Genomic DNA, 18,607 nt, shown 5'->3' on the forward strand with positions numbered 1-18,607 from the left:
TTTCCAGTCCCCATCAAACATGGGGTGTGTGTACTGCACCAAGATCAGATAGGAAAGATGGGCTTGTGCACGTGGAATCATGCATCATTTGTCCACATGTGTCCAGCTCATCTCAATGAACAGAGTGCCCTCCAGACTCAGCTATGTTGTTGCACATGGCAGGATTTCCCTCATTTCTAAGGGCCAATAATATCACATGTATATAAAGGGGAACAAGATCCCAGTGTATATTGTATTAATTATATGTATAATGGACTATTATATATATTTATTGTATCTACATGTCTCTATCTTACAGTTTCTTTATCCATTCATCCATCACATGCAGGTGGTTATCATATCTTGGCTACTATGAATAACGCTGCAGTGAATGTGAAGGTATAGAGGTCTCTTCAGGACAGTGATTTTATTTCCTTTGGATGTAAACCCAGAAGTAGAATTGCTGGATCGTAGGGTAGTTCTATTTTTAGTTTTTTGAGGAAACTCCATATTGTTTCCCATGGTGGCTGCACCAGTTTATGTTCCCAACAACTGAACCATACACCCAAAAATGATCAAGATAGTAAATTTTATGTTATGTTTATTTTTCCATAATAAAAAATTGGAAAAGAAAGAGAGAAAGAAGCCTTATTAGCAGCAGAGACTTACTTGTTCAATGGGACCCTTTATGTCACTCATCCTGAAGCAAAAATATTATAGACCCCACATAAATTTAATTCCTTCCTGATATCAGAACTGACCACTGAGGTCACACTGTGGGTGTGAAACCATGAGATCTGCGTGGTGCTTTGTGGAGGACAGCAAGACCGTGGCGGGGGATGTTCCCGTCGGAGATGACTGTTTTATAGTTGACATTGTGCCTGTTAATTGAAGTAAGTTAGGGTGAAAACAAAAATAAAAACAAAAACAATCAATGTATCAACCATGAAAGTTCATTTTTCAAAGATGTCAAAATAGGCAAATAGCCAAAGAGGGGAAAGTGAGAGTCAGTGACTCTGCTGAGATCTTCCAGAGGGTGGTGTGTCTCCAGGCCCTCAGGAGGAAGAGGTCTGAGGGAAGTTCCTGAGTGGGCACAAATCCTCCTGGTTTCTGCCTTCCACTAGGTGTTGGCAACTTCTGGGATTTTATCTTTCTCAGCATTGTGACGTCTAAAGGATCAGATCAAGAAGGAACATTGCTCTGCATCCACGATTGCTGTGCTTTAGGCACAAGTCTTCTTTGGGTACTCAGGACCGCCATGACTAAACCTCCTTCTACCTCTCCTCTTGCCCACGGTTGGCTCTTCAGGTAATGTTTTAATTTCTTTTTAGCTTCTCACTAGCCAGGACTGTAGGGAATAAACAGCTTATCAACATAGCTTTGGTATATTTTTGCCTTGCCAGCTGGGCTCACATGAATAATGGGGCCAGCTGCATGCGAACAATGTGTACAAACAATGTGTAAATGAACAAAATGGCATCAGGACAATGTGAGAAGCTCCATTTAGAGGCTCAACATCAACAGATGTGACATTGACGAGAGTGACAGAAATGCAGTCTGGGCGTTGCGGGTGATGGGCACCATGATGAATCAACAGAGTCAAGAACAATGGTTCTGGACTTGGTTAACTTTTGCATCTGAAAACATTTATCCAAGTCCCTGGAATAAAGTTGAAGAGAACTATGATTTATTTTTTAGGGAAAAAGTAACTATAGATCATTCTTTCTTTTTCTAAGCAGATGTTAGGAGTATGGCCCGGGCAACCATAGATGAGGGATAAGGGATACTGGAATTTTTTTTTTTTTTTTAAGATTTTATTTATTTATTTGAGAGAGAGAGAATGAGAGACAGAGAGCATGAGAGGGAGGAGGATCAGAGGGAGAAGCAGACTCCCTGCCGAGCAGGGAGCCCGATGCGGGACTCGATCCTGGGACTCCAGGATCATGACCCGAGCCGAAGGCAGTCGCTTAACCAACTGAGCCACCCAGGCGCCCGGGATACTGGAATGTTGTTCTCTTCTTAGCCTGCAGATTTATTCATCTATGTATATGTATGTATGTGCCTGTATATATATATATATATATATATATATATATATAATATGAGTGTGTAGTACATATGTGAAATAATCTCTTCTCATACAGCAACCCACTTTTAAAATATTTTATTTTATTTTTTTTAAAGATTTTATTTATTTATTTATTTGACACAGAGAGAGAGAGAGAGATTACAAGTGGGGGGCGGGGGGAACAGAGGGAGAGGGAGAAGCAGACTCCCGGCCAAGCAGGGAGCCCGATGCGGGGCTCGATCCCAGGACTCTGCGATCCTGACCTGAGCCGAAGGCAGACGCTTAACGGACTGAGTCACCCAGGTGCCCCCAAATATTTTATTTTTTAAAGCAGTTTTAGGTTCCCGCAGAGTTGAAGGGGAGGTTCAGAGGTTTCCTATAAAACCCCCATCCCTGACACGTGCACAGCCTCCCCCACCATGGACCTACATGGACACATCATAATCAACCAACGCCCATAGTTTACATTAGGCGTCACTCTTGGTGTTGTACATTCTATGAGTTCGGACAAATGTGAAAAGACAAGTGTCTACCATTACCGTGTCATATGAGTACTTTCATTGCCTAAAACTGTGTTCCACTTGTTCATCTCTCTCCTCCTCCCCAACCACTGCTACCCCAACATTTTACTGTCTTCATAGTTTTGCCTTTTCCAGAATATCACATGATTGGAATCATATAGTATGTAGCCTTTTCAAATTGATTTCTTTCTCTTAGTCATATGCATTTAAATTCCTTCTATGTCTTTGCATGGCTTGGTAGGTCATTTCTTTCTTGTGCTAAATAATATTCTGTTGTCTGGATATATTCATTCACCTACTGAAGGACATGTTGGTCGCTTCCAAATTTTGTCAATTAGAAATAAAGCTGGTATAAACATCCATGTGTGGACATAACTTTGTAACTCCTTTGCGTGAATCCCAAGGAGTGTGATGGCTAGATTGTTTGGTCAGAGTATGTTTACTTTTGTGAGGAGCCACCAAACTCTCTTCCACGGTGGCTGCACCACTTTGCATTCCCACCAGCGATGAGAGCGTCCCTGCTGCTTCACGGCCTCTCCAGCATCAGTGCTGTGTGGGCTCTGGATTTTGGCCATTATGATAAGAACGTGGTGTTATCTCATTGCTGTTTTAACAGCGTGTTTAAACATAATATTAAATGTACTAGTATTAAGAAAAAAGAAGACTTTCATTCTACTAAATTATATTGGTTGCATTGAAATCATTTGTACTCTCGGCTCATCAGTTGCAACTGTGATGATAATGTCTACTTCATGGGTTTGATAAAGATACAATGTGATCATGTAAAGTGCTCGGTAAATAAGTATTTCTGTATCAGATGTACCGGTCACAAGATGGGTTACCTAACCAGAATAAGAACTTAGAGAAGAGAATTTTGATAAATGGGTGAGTTGGACACTCCGTTAAGACACGAACCCTGTCCCAAGTCTCTCCTTACTTTATTCATAACCCTTAAACACTTGCTACAAACTTGGGCACAGCGCCATCAAAGAGAGTCTTTGTCCTCAGTGAGGTGGTTTCTAAAGGACCTTAAGAGAAAATGATGGGGAAATACTCTGCCATACAGTTGGTAATTGAGCTTACTCAATAGCTCATGATTAACCAGTCTTTTTTTTTTTAAAGATTTTTTTTTATTTATTTATTTGAGAGAGAGAGAATGAGAGAGAGCACATGAGAGGGGGGAGGGTCAGAGGGAGAAGCAGGCTCCCTGCCGAGCAGGGAGCCTGATGCGGGACTTGATCCAGGGACTCCGGGATCATGACCTGAGCCGAAGGCAGTCGCTTAACCAACTGAGCCACCCAGGCGCCCGATTAACCAGTCTTGATGAGAAACTTAGAGCATTCTAGGCTCGGGATTAAAGCCACAAATCTCTGCAAGCTCAGACATCAGCAGCTGTGGACAGAAGCATGCCATTCGCAGCGCTTGCGTTCGTTGAAAACTTGGGCAAGCTTTCTTTCCTTTTGGGTCACGTCTACTGAGCACTGCCTCTGGAGGGCGGCGTGCTCACGGCTCAGGTGACTCAGCATGATCAGAACATCAGACTGACTCACAAGCATGTGCTGCAGTCACTGGGCATCATGTAAATGATCCAATTTCTTACCCTTTGTGAGCTCAGTGCAGCCACAGTGGAAAGAAAGTGCATCTGTTCATTTCTCAGCCAATAAGACAAAGTTAATACATTTTACAACTTCACCATTTTCTTTAAAGCAGGCATGGGACCGCATGTCTCCTCTGCTGGCGATCCACTCAGACGCGAAGTTAGCAGACAACGTGGCTCCATGAGCTCTCTTCCCACGACTTTTTCAGGTTGAAGATGTTACTCTGTCTTAAAAGAAAGACGCTGGATCAACCCACGTTCTCCCCGTTGTGTGTGACGCTGCCCCCACACGGTCTCAGGAGGACCCCACGGCCTGGGGAGGAATCTGGTGTGTACTGCCATCCCCCTATTTCCAAACAGGCTGTCTGCAAACTCGCTTGTTCTCTGCACATGTGGTCACCGATGCGCTCGGTGAAGCAGAGCTGGTGGGACTTGGTGCCGGTCTTTGTGTTTATGCTTCATCACCATCTACCCTGAGCTGCTCCTCGCCCCCTCGCCCCCTCGCCCCCTCGCGTCCTCACACTGACATCCTGCAGGTCCGCCTCACGGGGAGGCTCAGAGTGAAGAGACGCAAACCACAGCCAGAATGCTTTTATCAACCCCAAATTTCCCTCTGCCCCACACTCACCCTTTCTGCAAACTGAATCCATCGAGCATCCAAATGGAAGCGCCCATGTCGACTTCCCACCTGTCTATAGGTCTGAATTCAGTCCCCGGCTTCCACGATCTCAGTGAGGGCTCTGTTCCCCAACCCTGAGACAGCGCAGGCAGGCTGAGTCGTGTGGGCTCTGGAGTGACCTGGAGTGCGACAGCCGCGCTCGGCACTCAGCCACCTCCCCCGCAGGTGTCCACGCTGAGTGGTGAGCTCCGTCCGTGACACCATGTTTCTTTGCCACCAAGTGTCATTTGAGTATCATTTCATGCAGACTTCTCCTGTGGAACCCACAGGCTTCCAGGATTCTTTAACAATAAACACGTGTTTATATGCTGCTTGTTCTGAGTGTGGCACACTTCTGACTTATGTGGGTGTCTCTGAAGCCCCCTTAGCCTGTAGGGTGCACGGCCGTGCTGCGGGTGCTTGGGAAGCATCATTTTCTCAGGGTGCCGGGGCCGTTTGGGCCGGAGCTGTGAGGCACTGTGTGCACCCAGGGTCAGCATCCTCCCCGTCCCCACTGTTCCCCTCTCTCCTGACGGCGCCCTTTCTCTCTCCACGTGCACAGAACCAGTAGGATGTGCTCAGAGAGAGAGGGAGATTTATCATGAGGAACGCTCCTGTGGTGATGGAGGCTGGCGCGTCCCCGGATCTGCGGGCTGGGTCAGAGAGAGCCGAGGGTGTAGTTCAAGCCGAGAGGTTGGCCGACTGGAGATCCACGAAGAACCTATGTTTCCGTCCCAGACTGAAGGCAGGAAAGAAACCGATGTCCCAGCTCAAGGCCATCAGGCAGAAGGAATCCTCTGGGCTTGTGGGAGGCTCAGCCTTTTGTTCTATGCAGGTCTTCGACTGATTGTATGAGGCCCACCCCCATGGGGGAGGGTAATCTGCTTTACTCAGTCTACTGATTTAAATGTTAATCTTATCCCAAACACCTTCACAGACACGCCCACAATAATGTTTGACCCAATATCTGGGCAGCACGACCCAGTCAGGTTGACGTAGTGACCTCCACAGTCTCTCAGGTCTTCCTCCCTTCCCTTGCATCAAAGCCTCCGAGAGTGTTTCTGGATACTGTGGCTGTGTCATTTATTACAGAGGGCAACAGGCTTGGGGACACTAATCCCCTTGTCACCACGGCATGAGGATGTTTGGGGGCCCAGATTTTCCAAAGCCAGGGTCTTCAATATTTTCACGGGCACACACTGCTTCCTAGGACCTGAGCCACACCTGCAGGAAACTGTAACCGTCAGCCCTGGTGTATCAGCTTGAGCACAAATACAGCCCTGAGCAGAGACTTCATAGGTCAAGTGTTAGAAAAAATAAATGACCTTATCTTAGCAAATACAATGTGTCAGACCTGGAAAGGGTTTCCATCAATATTCAGAGATGACTCCTGCCGGACATAACAGAATTAACAGGGTGAGGAGCTGTGGTGAATCACTGACATGATTCACCTACCAACTTCGGGCACAAGTTGGGAACTTTTTACTGATTTTAATGGGATAACGTGAGGTCAAATGTGAAGGAAGGCCGAAGCACAAGCCTGAGACTCAGTCCTAGGCTGGGGCACACCAGTGTGCACGCGGCTGGTCTGCTCTGCACGCGGCAGGCCTGTTCCCACAGGAGTAACACTGCCCTCCCAGGGCTGCCTCAACCCAGCCTTGGAGGCCGGCGGTGTCTGGGCTGGAGGGCAGAGCTCACCACCTCCTTGCAAATGAGACCCAGGAAAAAATATGCTTTTCTTTAGAGAATGCTTCTGACCCAGCCTGAGCAGTGACTCACTGCCCTTGATAATACTGTTAAAAATGAATTACAATTTTTGAAGTCTCTAACAACTTACAAAAACTAAGTTCCTTTGTTTCAGACTAAAATATATACACTGTATTTGCTCACAGCAATTCAATTCTACGGGCTTGAATTATCATGGTAATAAATACAATGATTTGGGCACACAAACTTCTATTAGCAATAATCGCGCCTCGGATAAACCTCATTGGCTACGATACTGCCACTGGGCAAAGCTAGGCACGCGAACTTCTAAAGTCAAGCATGATCTTTGCCTTCAGTAGCTGAGGGTGCTGCAGCCCGTTCCCATCCAAGGGAGAGCAAGGGTCTGGCTCCTGAGCCGGCTCGGTGGCTCCCCTCAGCAGCCGGGGACCAGCCCCAGCTCCTCCACGCGGCCTGCTGGCCTTGTCCCACGGCTGACAGCACCAGCAGTCCAGGTCTGTCCCCTTCCACAAGGATGCAGGGATGAGCTTCTTTCAGCCAGAAATAAGCAATAAGAGACAGGAGGTCAGTTTGTGGTGCTTCCTGCTCACGCAGCCGGGTTGTCTATGAATAAAGGTAGATTTCCTAGTCTTCTCTTTTATGCCGTCTTCTTGTTTATTCCCTGGCTTGTAAATACCAGGAGTGGAGGCAGACTCTCAGACGCTCACACTCTTTTGCAGACTGTGACTTCGTGGTAGGTTTTCTGCATATGACCCTTTTCAGACTGAGGAAGCTTCCTTTCATTCCCAGTTTGGCAGATCTTCTTTGTGGATGTTATCAGTGATGAATACACATTTTATTTTGCCAAATACTTTTTCTGCATCAGTTGATACAGTTTTCTTCGTTCTGTTAATGTGCCGATGTACATCGATTTTCTTAGGATGTGTGACTCTCACGTTTGCTGACTTTTCCGCCTTTGCCATTAGTCACGGAGAGCTGCATTTAAAAACCAAACAGTATAACTGAGGATTTGTCCGTTCCTTTATTATTTTTTGCTTTTCCCCCAGTTTTATTGAGGTATAACTGAGAAAAACTGTATGCATTCGAGGTGTGTGATGTGGCCTCGGTCCACATACGTGCTGTGGAATGGTTCCGCAATCAAGCTATTCACACACTGCTCTCCTCACACGGTTACCTTTTTAAAACAGCGTGCTGTGACGCGGTGTGAGTGCTTACGATCTACCTCTTAGGAAACTTCAAGGATGTGATATGGTATCTCTTACTGGGACACAGTGCTGTCCATTAACTCCCCAGAGCTTATTCTCGCCCTAACCGAACCCTCACGCCTTCTGGCCAACCCCTCCCCACCATCTACAACCGCGGTCCCGGTAGCCAGGCATCTGTTCTCGGGTTCCATGAGTTCAACTGTTTTAGATCCCACACGTAAGTGAAATCAGGTAGTGCTTGTCCTTCTGGGTCTGACTTACTTCACTGAGCATAATGTACTCAAGGTTCATCCATGTTGTTGCAAATGGCAGGAGTTCCTTCATTTTTATGGCTGAGTAGTATTCCATTGTGTGTATTTGCATATATTTATATGTAATATATTTCTATATTTCTATTTAACATCTATATTTATATATATCCATTTTATAGATACACAAACATATAGACCACATTTTTAAAATCCATGTACCCACTGACAGACACTCAGGTGTCTCCTTATCTTGGGTGCTGTGAAGAACACTGCCGTGAACATACATTTCCTTTGGGTAAATACCTCCTAGTGTGATTGCTGGATTAGGTGGTAGTTTTATTTTTAACTCTTGAGGAACCTCAAGAGTTTTCCATACTGTTTTCCAGTGTGGCTGCACCAGCTTGCATTCCCACCAACAGTGTAGGAGGGTTCCCCTTTCTCCACATCTTCATGGACATCTGTTATCTCTTGTTTTTTTTTGTAAGAGTGCCCATTACTTTTTGTTATTCTGAAAATTTATGCTGTTTATCTCTTGAGATTATATTATTGTAATTATACACATTTTGAATTGTGTATTATCCAGGGCACCTGGGTGGCTCAGTCAGTTAAGCGTCTGCCTTCGGCTCAGGTCATGTTCTCAGGGTCCTAGGATCGAGCCCTGCGTCAGGCTCCCTGCTCAGCGGGGAGCCTCCTTCTCCCTCTGTCTGCCGTTCCCCCTGCTTGTGCTCTCTCTCAAATAAATAAATAGAATCTTTTTATAAAGGACTCTCTTCAGTATTTATTTTAGTGTGAATTTGCTATGAAACATTCTCCTGCTTTTCCTGTTGTTGCCTGGAAGTCCATTTTACTTGTGTTCTTGAAGAGCACTTCCTCTGGGCAGAGAACCCCACTTCTCGCTGGCACTCTGACGATGACTTCCTGTGGACCTCTGCCTTCCCTCGCTCCTGCCGGTCTCGATATTTTCACTTCTTGGGAGGTGATGTGTATTTTCATTTGTCTACTTTTAAGGTGTTGGTTTTGGTTCAGTTTTCAGGTTTTTTAGCATGCTGTGCTAAGACGTGGTTTTCATCATCTTACCCTGTTTGAGGTCGCTGGGCCTCGTGGTGATGGTGTGTTTCATAAGTTTTAGAAAAATCGAAGCCATTATATTAAACATTTCCTCCTCTTCATTTTATGTGTCTTCCTCTTCTTTGATTCCATTTACACATGTATTTAACTTTTACCATTTTCCATTTGTTTATCTGCCTTTATTCTGTGTGTTTTCATGCTCATGAATTCTCTCTTATTAACTGTGTCTAAACTATTAAATTAAATACTTAATAATAGGTATTATTAACAATAATACCAGTATGTTAAATGTATGCATTGAGTTTTTAATTTACATTATTTTCTATTTTTAGCACTAAAATTTTCATTTTATTTTATAGATTCCAATTTTTGTGCCCAAATCCTGCATTTCAGTATAATTTTGCACATGTTAAAGCTGTGTCTGATAATCTCAATCCCTGCATCTCCTGTGAGTCCAACTTTTGTTTTCATTTACTTTTCTTGTGTGCATGGTGCTTTTGACTGAATGCCAGACATTTTATATAAATAATCTTAGACATAATGTGAGGTTCTGGCTGAAGAATTCTTTCATAATAATTTAAATTTGCTTCTGATATACACCTGGTCTAATGATAGATCACCTTCATATAGTTAGGGGTTGAATAATTAGGGGCTCTCTCCATTCCCCTCCTGCTGCTTATGCTTTCTCTCCATTTCTAGGCTGTAGATATTTAAGATGGTTCCCAAAGGCCCCGGCTGTTTACCAGTATCTCTACTCCAGAAACTGAAATCCAATTATTGCCCCCCTGCTCCTTTGAGACTTTAGGAATCTCTAATATGGTTTCCAGTTTCTCATTATTGGCAATTGTCTCAAGTGACAAATTACCCTCAGATGCTGGGCTCCTGCCTCCCAGTTCTCTGTTCTTCTTGATCCTGGTCATGCAAATGCCCTCTGCCCTTGGAATTCTGCAGTGCCCACAGCCAGATTCTGAGAAATGCCATGTCCAGATGTGCTAAGTGCTTCCAGCCCAGGAACTGGGCTTGCGGCCATTGTGAGACGTGCAAGTCCCCACTGCAGTCTGCAAAGAACTTCTTTCTTTCTCTCTCCAGGCCAGTAGCCTTTCTACCTAAGCTGGGCCCTCCTGCCCCAGGGCCTTCCGTGGGCCTCGTCCTGGCACATCCCCCTAAAATAACAGGAGAACACTTACCTCTCAGGTTTAAGAACCTATCGTTGAAAAGATGCAACAGTCTTGGGGAGAAGGCAGGAATGAGCCCTGAGAAGTATGTGCCTGGGGCGGGGGGAGGTGTCTCTTGCTGGGAAGGGGATACTTCTTGCCTTCTTCAAGATTTGCTCTGTCCTAGTACTGGTGTTCCTGTCTCGTCACATTTTAAATGAGGAAAATCTCTGCATTCATTAAGAGAACGGAATCTTTCCTTAGTAGAAGTACCTGTGGCACGTGGAACTTGCTGCTGCTTTGCCCTCCACAGCCGGCCCTCACCTTGCGGGGAAGCGGCCGTGTTGGATTGGGACCAGCAAGGAAACAGGGCAGAGCCACTTTGGAATCCGGTGTCACGAGAAGATTTCATGCTCGGTAATTGTTAACTTAGTATTTCTAAGGGACTTCTCATTTATTCTGAACCTTTGCAGGTCTCTGACTGGTCGCGGTGGGACTGCTCCACATTTCTGCTGGTGGGCCCAGGGGCCCTGAGAGCCTCCCCTGCTCCAGTTAAGCGGCAGGTGGGCAGAGCTTCAGGCTTCCCGCGGGGAAGTCAGACCTAACTGGACTCCTCGTCCAGCTGATGTCATAGTAGATTCACGTCAATGGATACCAGCTGCAATGAGGCATTTGTGTTGGGCAGGGCACAGGGCTCAGGGGGAGTGGGATTCCAACTTGGCCTCATGCGGGTGCGTTCTCCCGTGACCCCAGCAGCATTCCCCTCAAGATCTGAGGGTCTGCTTGTGACATCTTTCTAAAGTCTGTTAGCGCAGCTGAGGCATGTGGACAGTACGTGTCCGAGGGAAGTATTAGCAGATATTGTGAGCCTGGAAGCTCCCAGAGTCTGGTCCACCACAAACCACATGTCAAGAACTTACAGAAAAATTACCTTTTAATTTGGCAAGAGAACAAGAGTAATGGAAATTAAAGTACTGCAATGTGCAGTATTCTTAAATTATTGCTATATAGTCAAGTAAAAAAAAAAAAAGGAAGATGTTTCTCATCTGCCAGCTTTTTTTTTGTTTGTTTTTTTATGGTCAGTTTCCTAGAACCCGAGGGACAAGGACTGTCTCTTTTAAAATTAAATTTTATAAGTACTCCCAGAGCTAGAGTGATGGAAAAAACTAGAAACTGGAAATAAAGAATGGATTTGTGCTGGAAAGGATGAGGCAAAGTGCCCTGTCCCTGTTGGCCCGTTTGGGATACAACCACATGCTCAGTGTGAGGGAACGTGGAGTGGCGGCAGGAAACGGGGGTTCCAGAGTTGACTGTGTCAAGCTCGTTCTGTGATTCTGTTCTTAACTCCTTGACTTGCAACTTTCTTTTTTTTTTTTTTAAGATTTTATTTATTTATTTGACAGAGAGAGACACAGCGAGAGAGGGAACACAAGCAGGGGGAGTGGGAGAGGGAGAAGCAGGCTTCCCGCAGAGCAGGGAGCCCGATGCGGGGCTCGATCCCAGGACCCTGGGATCATGACCTGAGCTGAAGGCAGTCGCTTAACCAACTGAGCCACCCAGGTGCCCGACTTGCAACTTTCTCACTTGTAAAGTGGAAATACTAAAACTGCCAACCTGTCTTATAACCTTGTGTGTAGATAAGATGAAAAGCACAATGCTTGTGAGTGTGGTGCTCTTAGCGCTTGGCGAATCTGGTGTTGCTGGGGCTGTTACTAGTATCGCTTCTTCTCTCAAGAACGTGAGACATTCAGAAATTCAGTATCAAAAAGAAGCACCTGTCAAAGTTCTCTCGGCCCAGTGACAGATTTTAAATGATCAGATATAATAATACCTTAGCTTCTTCATTCCCTATGAAGGTTAAGATAATTTCTTTTTCATTACATACTTTTTGCAAAAAAAAAAAAAGTAGGAGTATGAATTGTTGATTCAATCACCAGCTTCTCAGGGCTCGCTTGCAACTCCAGGAGCTCTACAGATCTGCAAGCAGTTATTAATTATCATGCCCATGACAAAACTCTCCACCAATCCAGCTGGTCAGTAGCTCCCAAGAAGCTCCCAAGTGGAAAAGCTCAGTCACACCATTGACAGATAACTCGCATCCTTCCCTTCATGGCTTCATGCGTTGGTGCAGAGTCGGGCCCTGGACTCCTGCATGGACCTCCCTCGAGCTGGAGTGTGCCAAACTCCATCATGATCCACCTCATCTGCATGTGGATAGTCTCGTGATGTTAAATTGCATATTAATTACTTACACTGTAAGACAAAGATCTTTAGCCAAAGAGAATTAGGGTGCCTGTCTCTTCACCTTCAGCTGAACCTCCTATCCACTCGTGCTATCTTATTTTGCAAGCTCAGTAAAGTGCCACTTTCCCTCCTTCTTAGTTTTCTGTTTCCCCAGGTCTCATTAACTTGGTGTTTTCTATTTTTATTAATTTATTTTATTTCTTTCAACTTCCCTGGCAATTTATAACTATTTATGACTCCTCCAATGTAATCAATTCATCTTCAGATTAGTATTTCCCTGCTCAATATAAATAAATCAGCATCATATCTTCATCCTAAATGGAACTTGTAAACCCAGCACCCAGATCTTATTTCAAACACTGTTTTCCAAAATGGAACTTGGGGTCCCTGAAGAAATGGCTGATCTAGGACTAGATAAGGAAATATACAAGATGGGCCTAGACCATCATGTAGTATCAAGAAGGAAAGCAGTGACAAGCAAACAACAGCAATACATTGATAGGAGTATGGGGGCATCTGTTCAATGGCCAAGGCTGGAACAATTTGAGCAAGTAATTAATAAATTAGTATTGGGTTATAACTCAAAGTATAAAGCAAATATTGATGAGTTCATACTTATGTAAATGACTGAATAAATACATAGTGAAGAGCACAAATCTTCCAGGCAGAAGAATTCTAAATAATTTATGTAGATGCTATGCTGTCAATGAAAGAGAGCATAACACCCTTCCTTAGGTGTAGTATATGCACGGTGACTTCCTTCCAATGAGCATGGACTGGAAAGGTGGTCTGTGGTGGAGAAACCTGACAACACTCCCTAGTCAGGTGCTCAGGTCAGCATCAATGGTGGTAAGTCGGGTTGATAATACATGCCTTTGAAAATGGTCCTTTCCCTTTCCCTTTGTGGTCCTCTTCCCAACAACACACAAACTCAGTCTTATCATGAACATAAAATCATATGATTTCCAGCTGTGGGTATCCCACACAATGCTTGCTTGATCAGTGTTCCTCAAAACTGTCAACATCATCAAAAACCAGGACAATCTGATAAGTTGCCACATTCAAGAGGAGCCCAAGGAGACATGATGACTACATGGAATGTGGTGTCCCACATGGGGATCCTGGACAGGAAATGACATTAGGTAAAAACCAAGTAATTTGAATAAACTGTGGGCTTTTGTGAATAAGAATGTATTAATATTGGTTTATTATTGTAACAAATGTACCACCCTAATGTGAGACGTTAATAGTGAAGGAAACTGGATGCAGGATATATGGAAACTGCCTGTACTATCTTTGCAACTTTTCTGTAAATCTAAAACTGTCCTGAAAAAGAACATCTATTTTTAAAAAGATGAAAAGATGATATTGGTAGTTCCCCCAACTGTATTCAAAGATTTTGACAATTTTTTCTCAGCTATTGATAGAAGAAATAGATAAAAATTCAGCAAGAACATAGAAGGCTTGAATAATATTATTAACAAATCTGACTTAATTTTCACTTATAGAACACTCCACTTAACTACAAAAGACATATGTCTTCAAGTGAAAATGAACATTTTTCAAGATGGGATCATATGTTGATCTGCATAGGATCACAAGTTTCGGTAAATTTAAAGAATTGAAACATAAGGAGAATATACTCTGACTAAAGTGGAATTAAATTAGAAATCACTAACAATAAGATATCTGAAAATATTTGGAAATTTGAAACATACTTCTAAATAAATAATGAATGAAAAGGAAATTAGAAATATATGGAAGATAATTATTGTAAAAACCCAATATAGGAAAGTATGTGGGATTCAGCTAGAACAGTGAATGGAGGGAAATGTATAATTATAAGAGAAGAAAGGTTTAAAATCAATCAGCTAGGCTTCCATTTTAAGAAACTAAATGGAGAGCAAATTAAAACTAGCATAATTAGAAAAAATAAATAGTAACAATAAGAGCAAGAAATCAGTGGAATTGAAAACAGAAAATCAACAGTCAAAAGTTAGTTTTTTGAAAAGTTTCATAAAGTTAATAATGCTTTACTAATACAAATCCCCCCCAAAAGGAGAACATGCATATTACCAATATCAGAAATGAAAGACAGAACATCACTACAGACCCTACACACATTCAAAGGAAGATATGGGAATGCTATGAACTTCATTATGGAAATATATTTGTCAAGTTCAATGAAATGGACAAATTCCTTGAAGAATATAGCTTACCGAAACTGATGTGATGAGACATGGATAACCTGAAAGCCTATGTATATTAATTTAATACATACTTCAAAATCTTCCCCAAGAGAAAACATCAAGGGCATATAGCCTTACTGGCGAATTGTATCAATCATCCAAACTTGCACAAATATTTTCAGAATATAGAGAAGGAAGGGATATTTCCCAACTCATTTATGAGGCCACAATTCTTGTGATCTTGCAAAGGGGCAGGCAAGTGACGATGTTCTTTCTCTTGTTTTGGGTAGTTGCCGCACAGGTGAATACAATTGTCAAAACTCATAAGGTGGTACAGTCAGGATCTCTGCATTTTATGTAAACTGTAACTGAACAAAAGCTATATATTAAGAAACATACCTCAAATTGACCCCTTCTCTCATTTCCATTCCCACTGCTTCAGTCTAGACCCCAGCACCTGGTCAGGAGGTTTGCCGCAGCCCCCTGGCAGGGCCCTGGCACACCCATTCAGGGTTTTGTTATGTCTCATTTGGCTATGAGCTCCCTTTCTCTACTGGCTTCTCATTGCCTGTAGGGTAAAATCTAAACTTCTTCGTGAAGGCCTACAAGATCCTGACTAATGTGGTTCCTGTTGCCTCTTCCTGGCACTTCATTTACTGGGACAGCAAATAATTACGGGGCAGCTCCAGGAGCTCAGGGCTGAGATGGCCCCATGGGCTGCTTCTATGCAGCTGACAGTGGTGGGGATATGGCTGAGTAACGAGCAGGGGTGGCTCAGTGGCCAGTGCAGGTGAGCAGTCCTGGACCAGCCCCCTCGCTGTTTAGGTCATTACTACTGGTTGCTTCTGTTCTTTGCCCCATGAGGAAGTGCTTCACCTCTTGACCCTCATCCATGCTCTCTTTTATGCCTGGAGGGTCCTCAGTGCTCATAGGCCCTCTTTTCTTAACTGGATCACTCAATCAATTAAGCTCTTTTTATTCCTGGAAATACTGATTTTGAATTTAAAAGAAAGTTTAAAAAAAAAAAAGTACGAACTCTCCCTGTGAGTAGCCAAATATGTTACTTCTGGACGTTTCTGGAAGCTTTTTGTAGACTGTGATTAATGAGCTGATGGTAGTAAATTGCAAGCATATTCACACCTCTAAGTCATATTATTTAACCTTAAATTTATTGACTGGAGAAAACTTGGAAAACAAAGTGTGACTCCATGTGTCAGATAGACATCCCTAATTCATGAACGTTGAACTTAAGAGAGCCTCAGATTTCTACGTGTCAAACATTTACCTTGAGATAAATAGCAACTTCACTGTATCTCATATTTTTTTAAGGTAAAAGCAAATGATCATTTTCAGGCTCTTAACCTATCATTTTTTTCCCAGCACAGGCCATTAGCCAAATCAGAGACATGAAGGCAGAAACACCAGGAGGAGCCTGCTGGCTTTTGGGGGACCCATGGGCCAGCGCCCAGGTGGGTCATCACGAACCCTCGTCAAACGCAACTCCATCCTCCCTTGGAGTGAGGCGTGGAAGCTGGCACAGCCGCATGCGGGGTTCAGCGAGCCCCCGCCTCCCACTCCAGTACTGAAGCGTCCAGCCCACACTGTCTTCACTCTGACGACAAACACCTTCCAGCTGCGGCCTGTGTTCTTCCCGCTGGTGCTTCTGGGGAGAGCGTCGGGGATATTTTCACACCTGCATCCTGGCCAACACGGTAGGTGCCGGCTGTCTGATACAGAGCCATTTCTGGACTGGGCCTCATGGACGGCTCTGCACTCACTCCAGCGAACTGTGAATGCGTGACGCCCATGGTGGGCCCTGCTGTCACCAGTCCCACCGCCTCAACACGCTTCTTGAGACAAACAAAAGTGGCCCCCCACCCCCAGGTCACTGGCACCAACCTGGTAAGGCTCGTTGCTCTGCCTGTATTTCTGCCAAGTCCCCCAACAAAAATGTGAAAACCAAACAAACAAGCCAAAAGCAACTGTTCTCTCTGCCCTTTCTGATCTTTCTGAAAGGAACCCATTGCCATTTCAGTCCCCCCACAGGACGGAAACGCTGACCCTGGACCCTGGTTCCCCTGGACACACCCACATTGCCTACCAGGTTGCAGCCGCCCTCACGACTCTCTTGCGGAGCTCCCGGCCACCGCAACCCCAGGACAGGGGCTACTGCCCTTAGAACAGAAAAGCCCACCTCCCCCTGTACCTGCTGAGCTCCAGCAACCTTCAAGGGCCCACCTGTGAGGCCTGGACCTTCGCCAAGGAGCTCAGTGCCCTGGGGCCTTGCCAGCACGGAACACCCCACAGGGTCACTATTTGTGGATATTCTTATCTCGCGTGGAATAGACCCTGGACAGCCGGGTAGTTCCTGCCGCCCCTCCTTGTGCAGTCTGCACCCAGCACGTGGTACCCATTTTGCTCTCAGGACATGACCATCAGCCCTGCTGCCTTTCCAGATTGTCTTCAAGACACACTTAGACATCAGGAGTTTGCACTTCCAAAATGAATGTCTATTTTAATAAGAGAATCCTTAGCAAAGAGACATACAAATAATACAAAACACACAACCAAAAACAAACAAGAAAAGATTTTGTGTCATAATCAGCAGTGTTGAGTAACTGGAAAGAGGGTGTCCATTCGGGCCACACCCGCACGTCGGGCCGTCCCTGTGTCTCAGAAGCTGATGAGCTGCTTTCTGAAATATGTTGTCCCATCTCTAAAACAGTAGAGTTGTTTACTCCTGGCACAGTCTTGCAGAGAGGAAGAGATATTTGTTTTGCAAAATAAATCACAAACAGGCTCCAAACTGCTGTAACTTGAAGACCTCCTTCATTACAATCTGGTCAATTAGATGGTTCTTGGCCCAATCCTGGGGACCAGGTCCGGAGGCCCAAGAGCCCTGAGGCTCAGCTTGACCTGAAAAGGCCAGTGCATCCAGGCTGTTTCTGGCTTGATCTCACACCCCAGACCTGCCTGCAGAGATTTCTGGTAAGACGTATGCCTTCCTGCTCCCTCCAGGGCACACTCCCACACACCACACATTTCCCCTCAGCACCGAGAAAACTGAAATTTCGCTAAGCGATATGGTGTTGGCAAAGTCCACAAGAGATGAAAGTTTGGCATAAAAGCAGATATAAATCCACAGTCGACCGTGGGTTGGAGCCCTTTGGCTTCCTTAGAACTCCGCACAGGATAAAAAGCACGGTAGGTCTGCACCATGGTTCTTGGTCACGAGGAGAAGCCTGCTGTGTCAGGAACGGCTTTGGCCCACTGAGCTCACCTCCATCCACTGACTGGGGTCATCAGGCAGGTGGCAGGGAGCTAAGGGTCCTGGAACCAAGCTGATAATAATGGACAGAAATTTGAAGTAAAAGATGGTTGCTTCTCCGAGAGACCAGGTTTCCCGAGGGTTAAACCTTTTGAAGACAATATTAAGCTTTACAAATGTGTGAACACATCCTGTTCATAAGGAGCTCAAACCACTCTGGGTCTCACAGTCCTGCTCCCATTGTGCAGGGAGGAGGCCGAGGACAAGAGTCAGCAACGGCAAAATGGGACGTGAGCCCCTCCTCTGCAGCACAGACCCCTTTATCTGTTCCAAATAAGTGTCACGCGTTCTTGTGCAAAACAGGCTCTTCTCTACTTTGGAAGCAACAGACTGTTTTGGTTACAGCGAAAACACAGCAATGTTTTTTGTGTTCCTGTTGTTGGAGGAACAGGGCTATTATGGAGTGGACCGACATGTATACAGGGGGCCCAATCTGCCCCCAGCCGGCCGTGTGCGCTGGGTGATAAGTGGGCAAACTGTCGGCTAGCCGTGGCAGACAGAGTCCTGATACGTTCCCCCAAGACAGCTGGGGTGTCTGTGGCGGCCGCGCCCCAGCCAGCCAAGCCCGCAGCGTTGCGCGGTCCTGACCACCTGCACGGACCACGCGTACAAGAGTCTGC

At 45.0% G+C, this 18,607-nt stretch overlaps 1 pseudogene; it reads right to left on the reverse strand.

Annotated features, from left to right (window-relative positions):
* Window positions 1-6,662: 6,662 nt before the first annotated feature.
* Window positions 6,663-6,843, reverse strand: LOC123852271 (U4 spliceosomal RNA; annotated as a pseudogene).
* Window positions 6,844-18,607: the final 11,764 nt, after the last annotated feature.

The sequence above is a fragment of the Mirounga angustirostris genome, unplaced genomic scaffold (genome assembly GCF_029215605.1).
Source record: "Mirounga angustirostris isolate CCGP_5_RB_7025 unplaced genomic scaffold, mMirAng1.0.hap1 SCAF_10, whole genome shotgun sequence".
NCBI lineage: Eukaryota > Metazoa > Chordata > Mammalia > Carnivora > Phocidae > Mirounga > Mirounga angustirostris.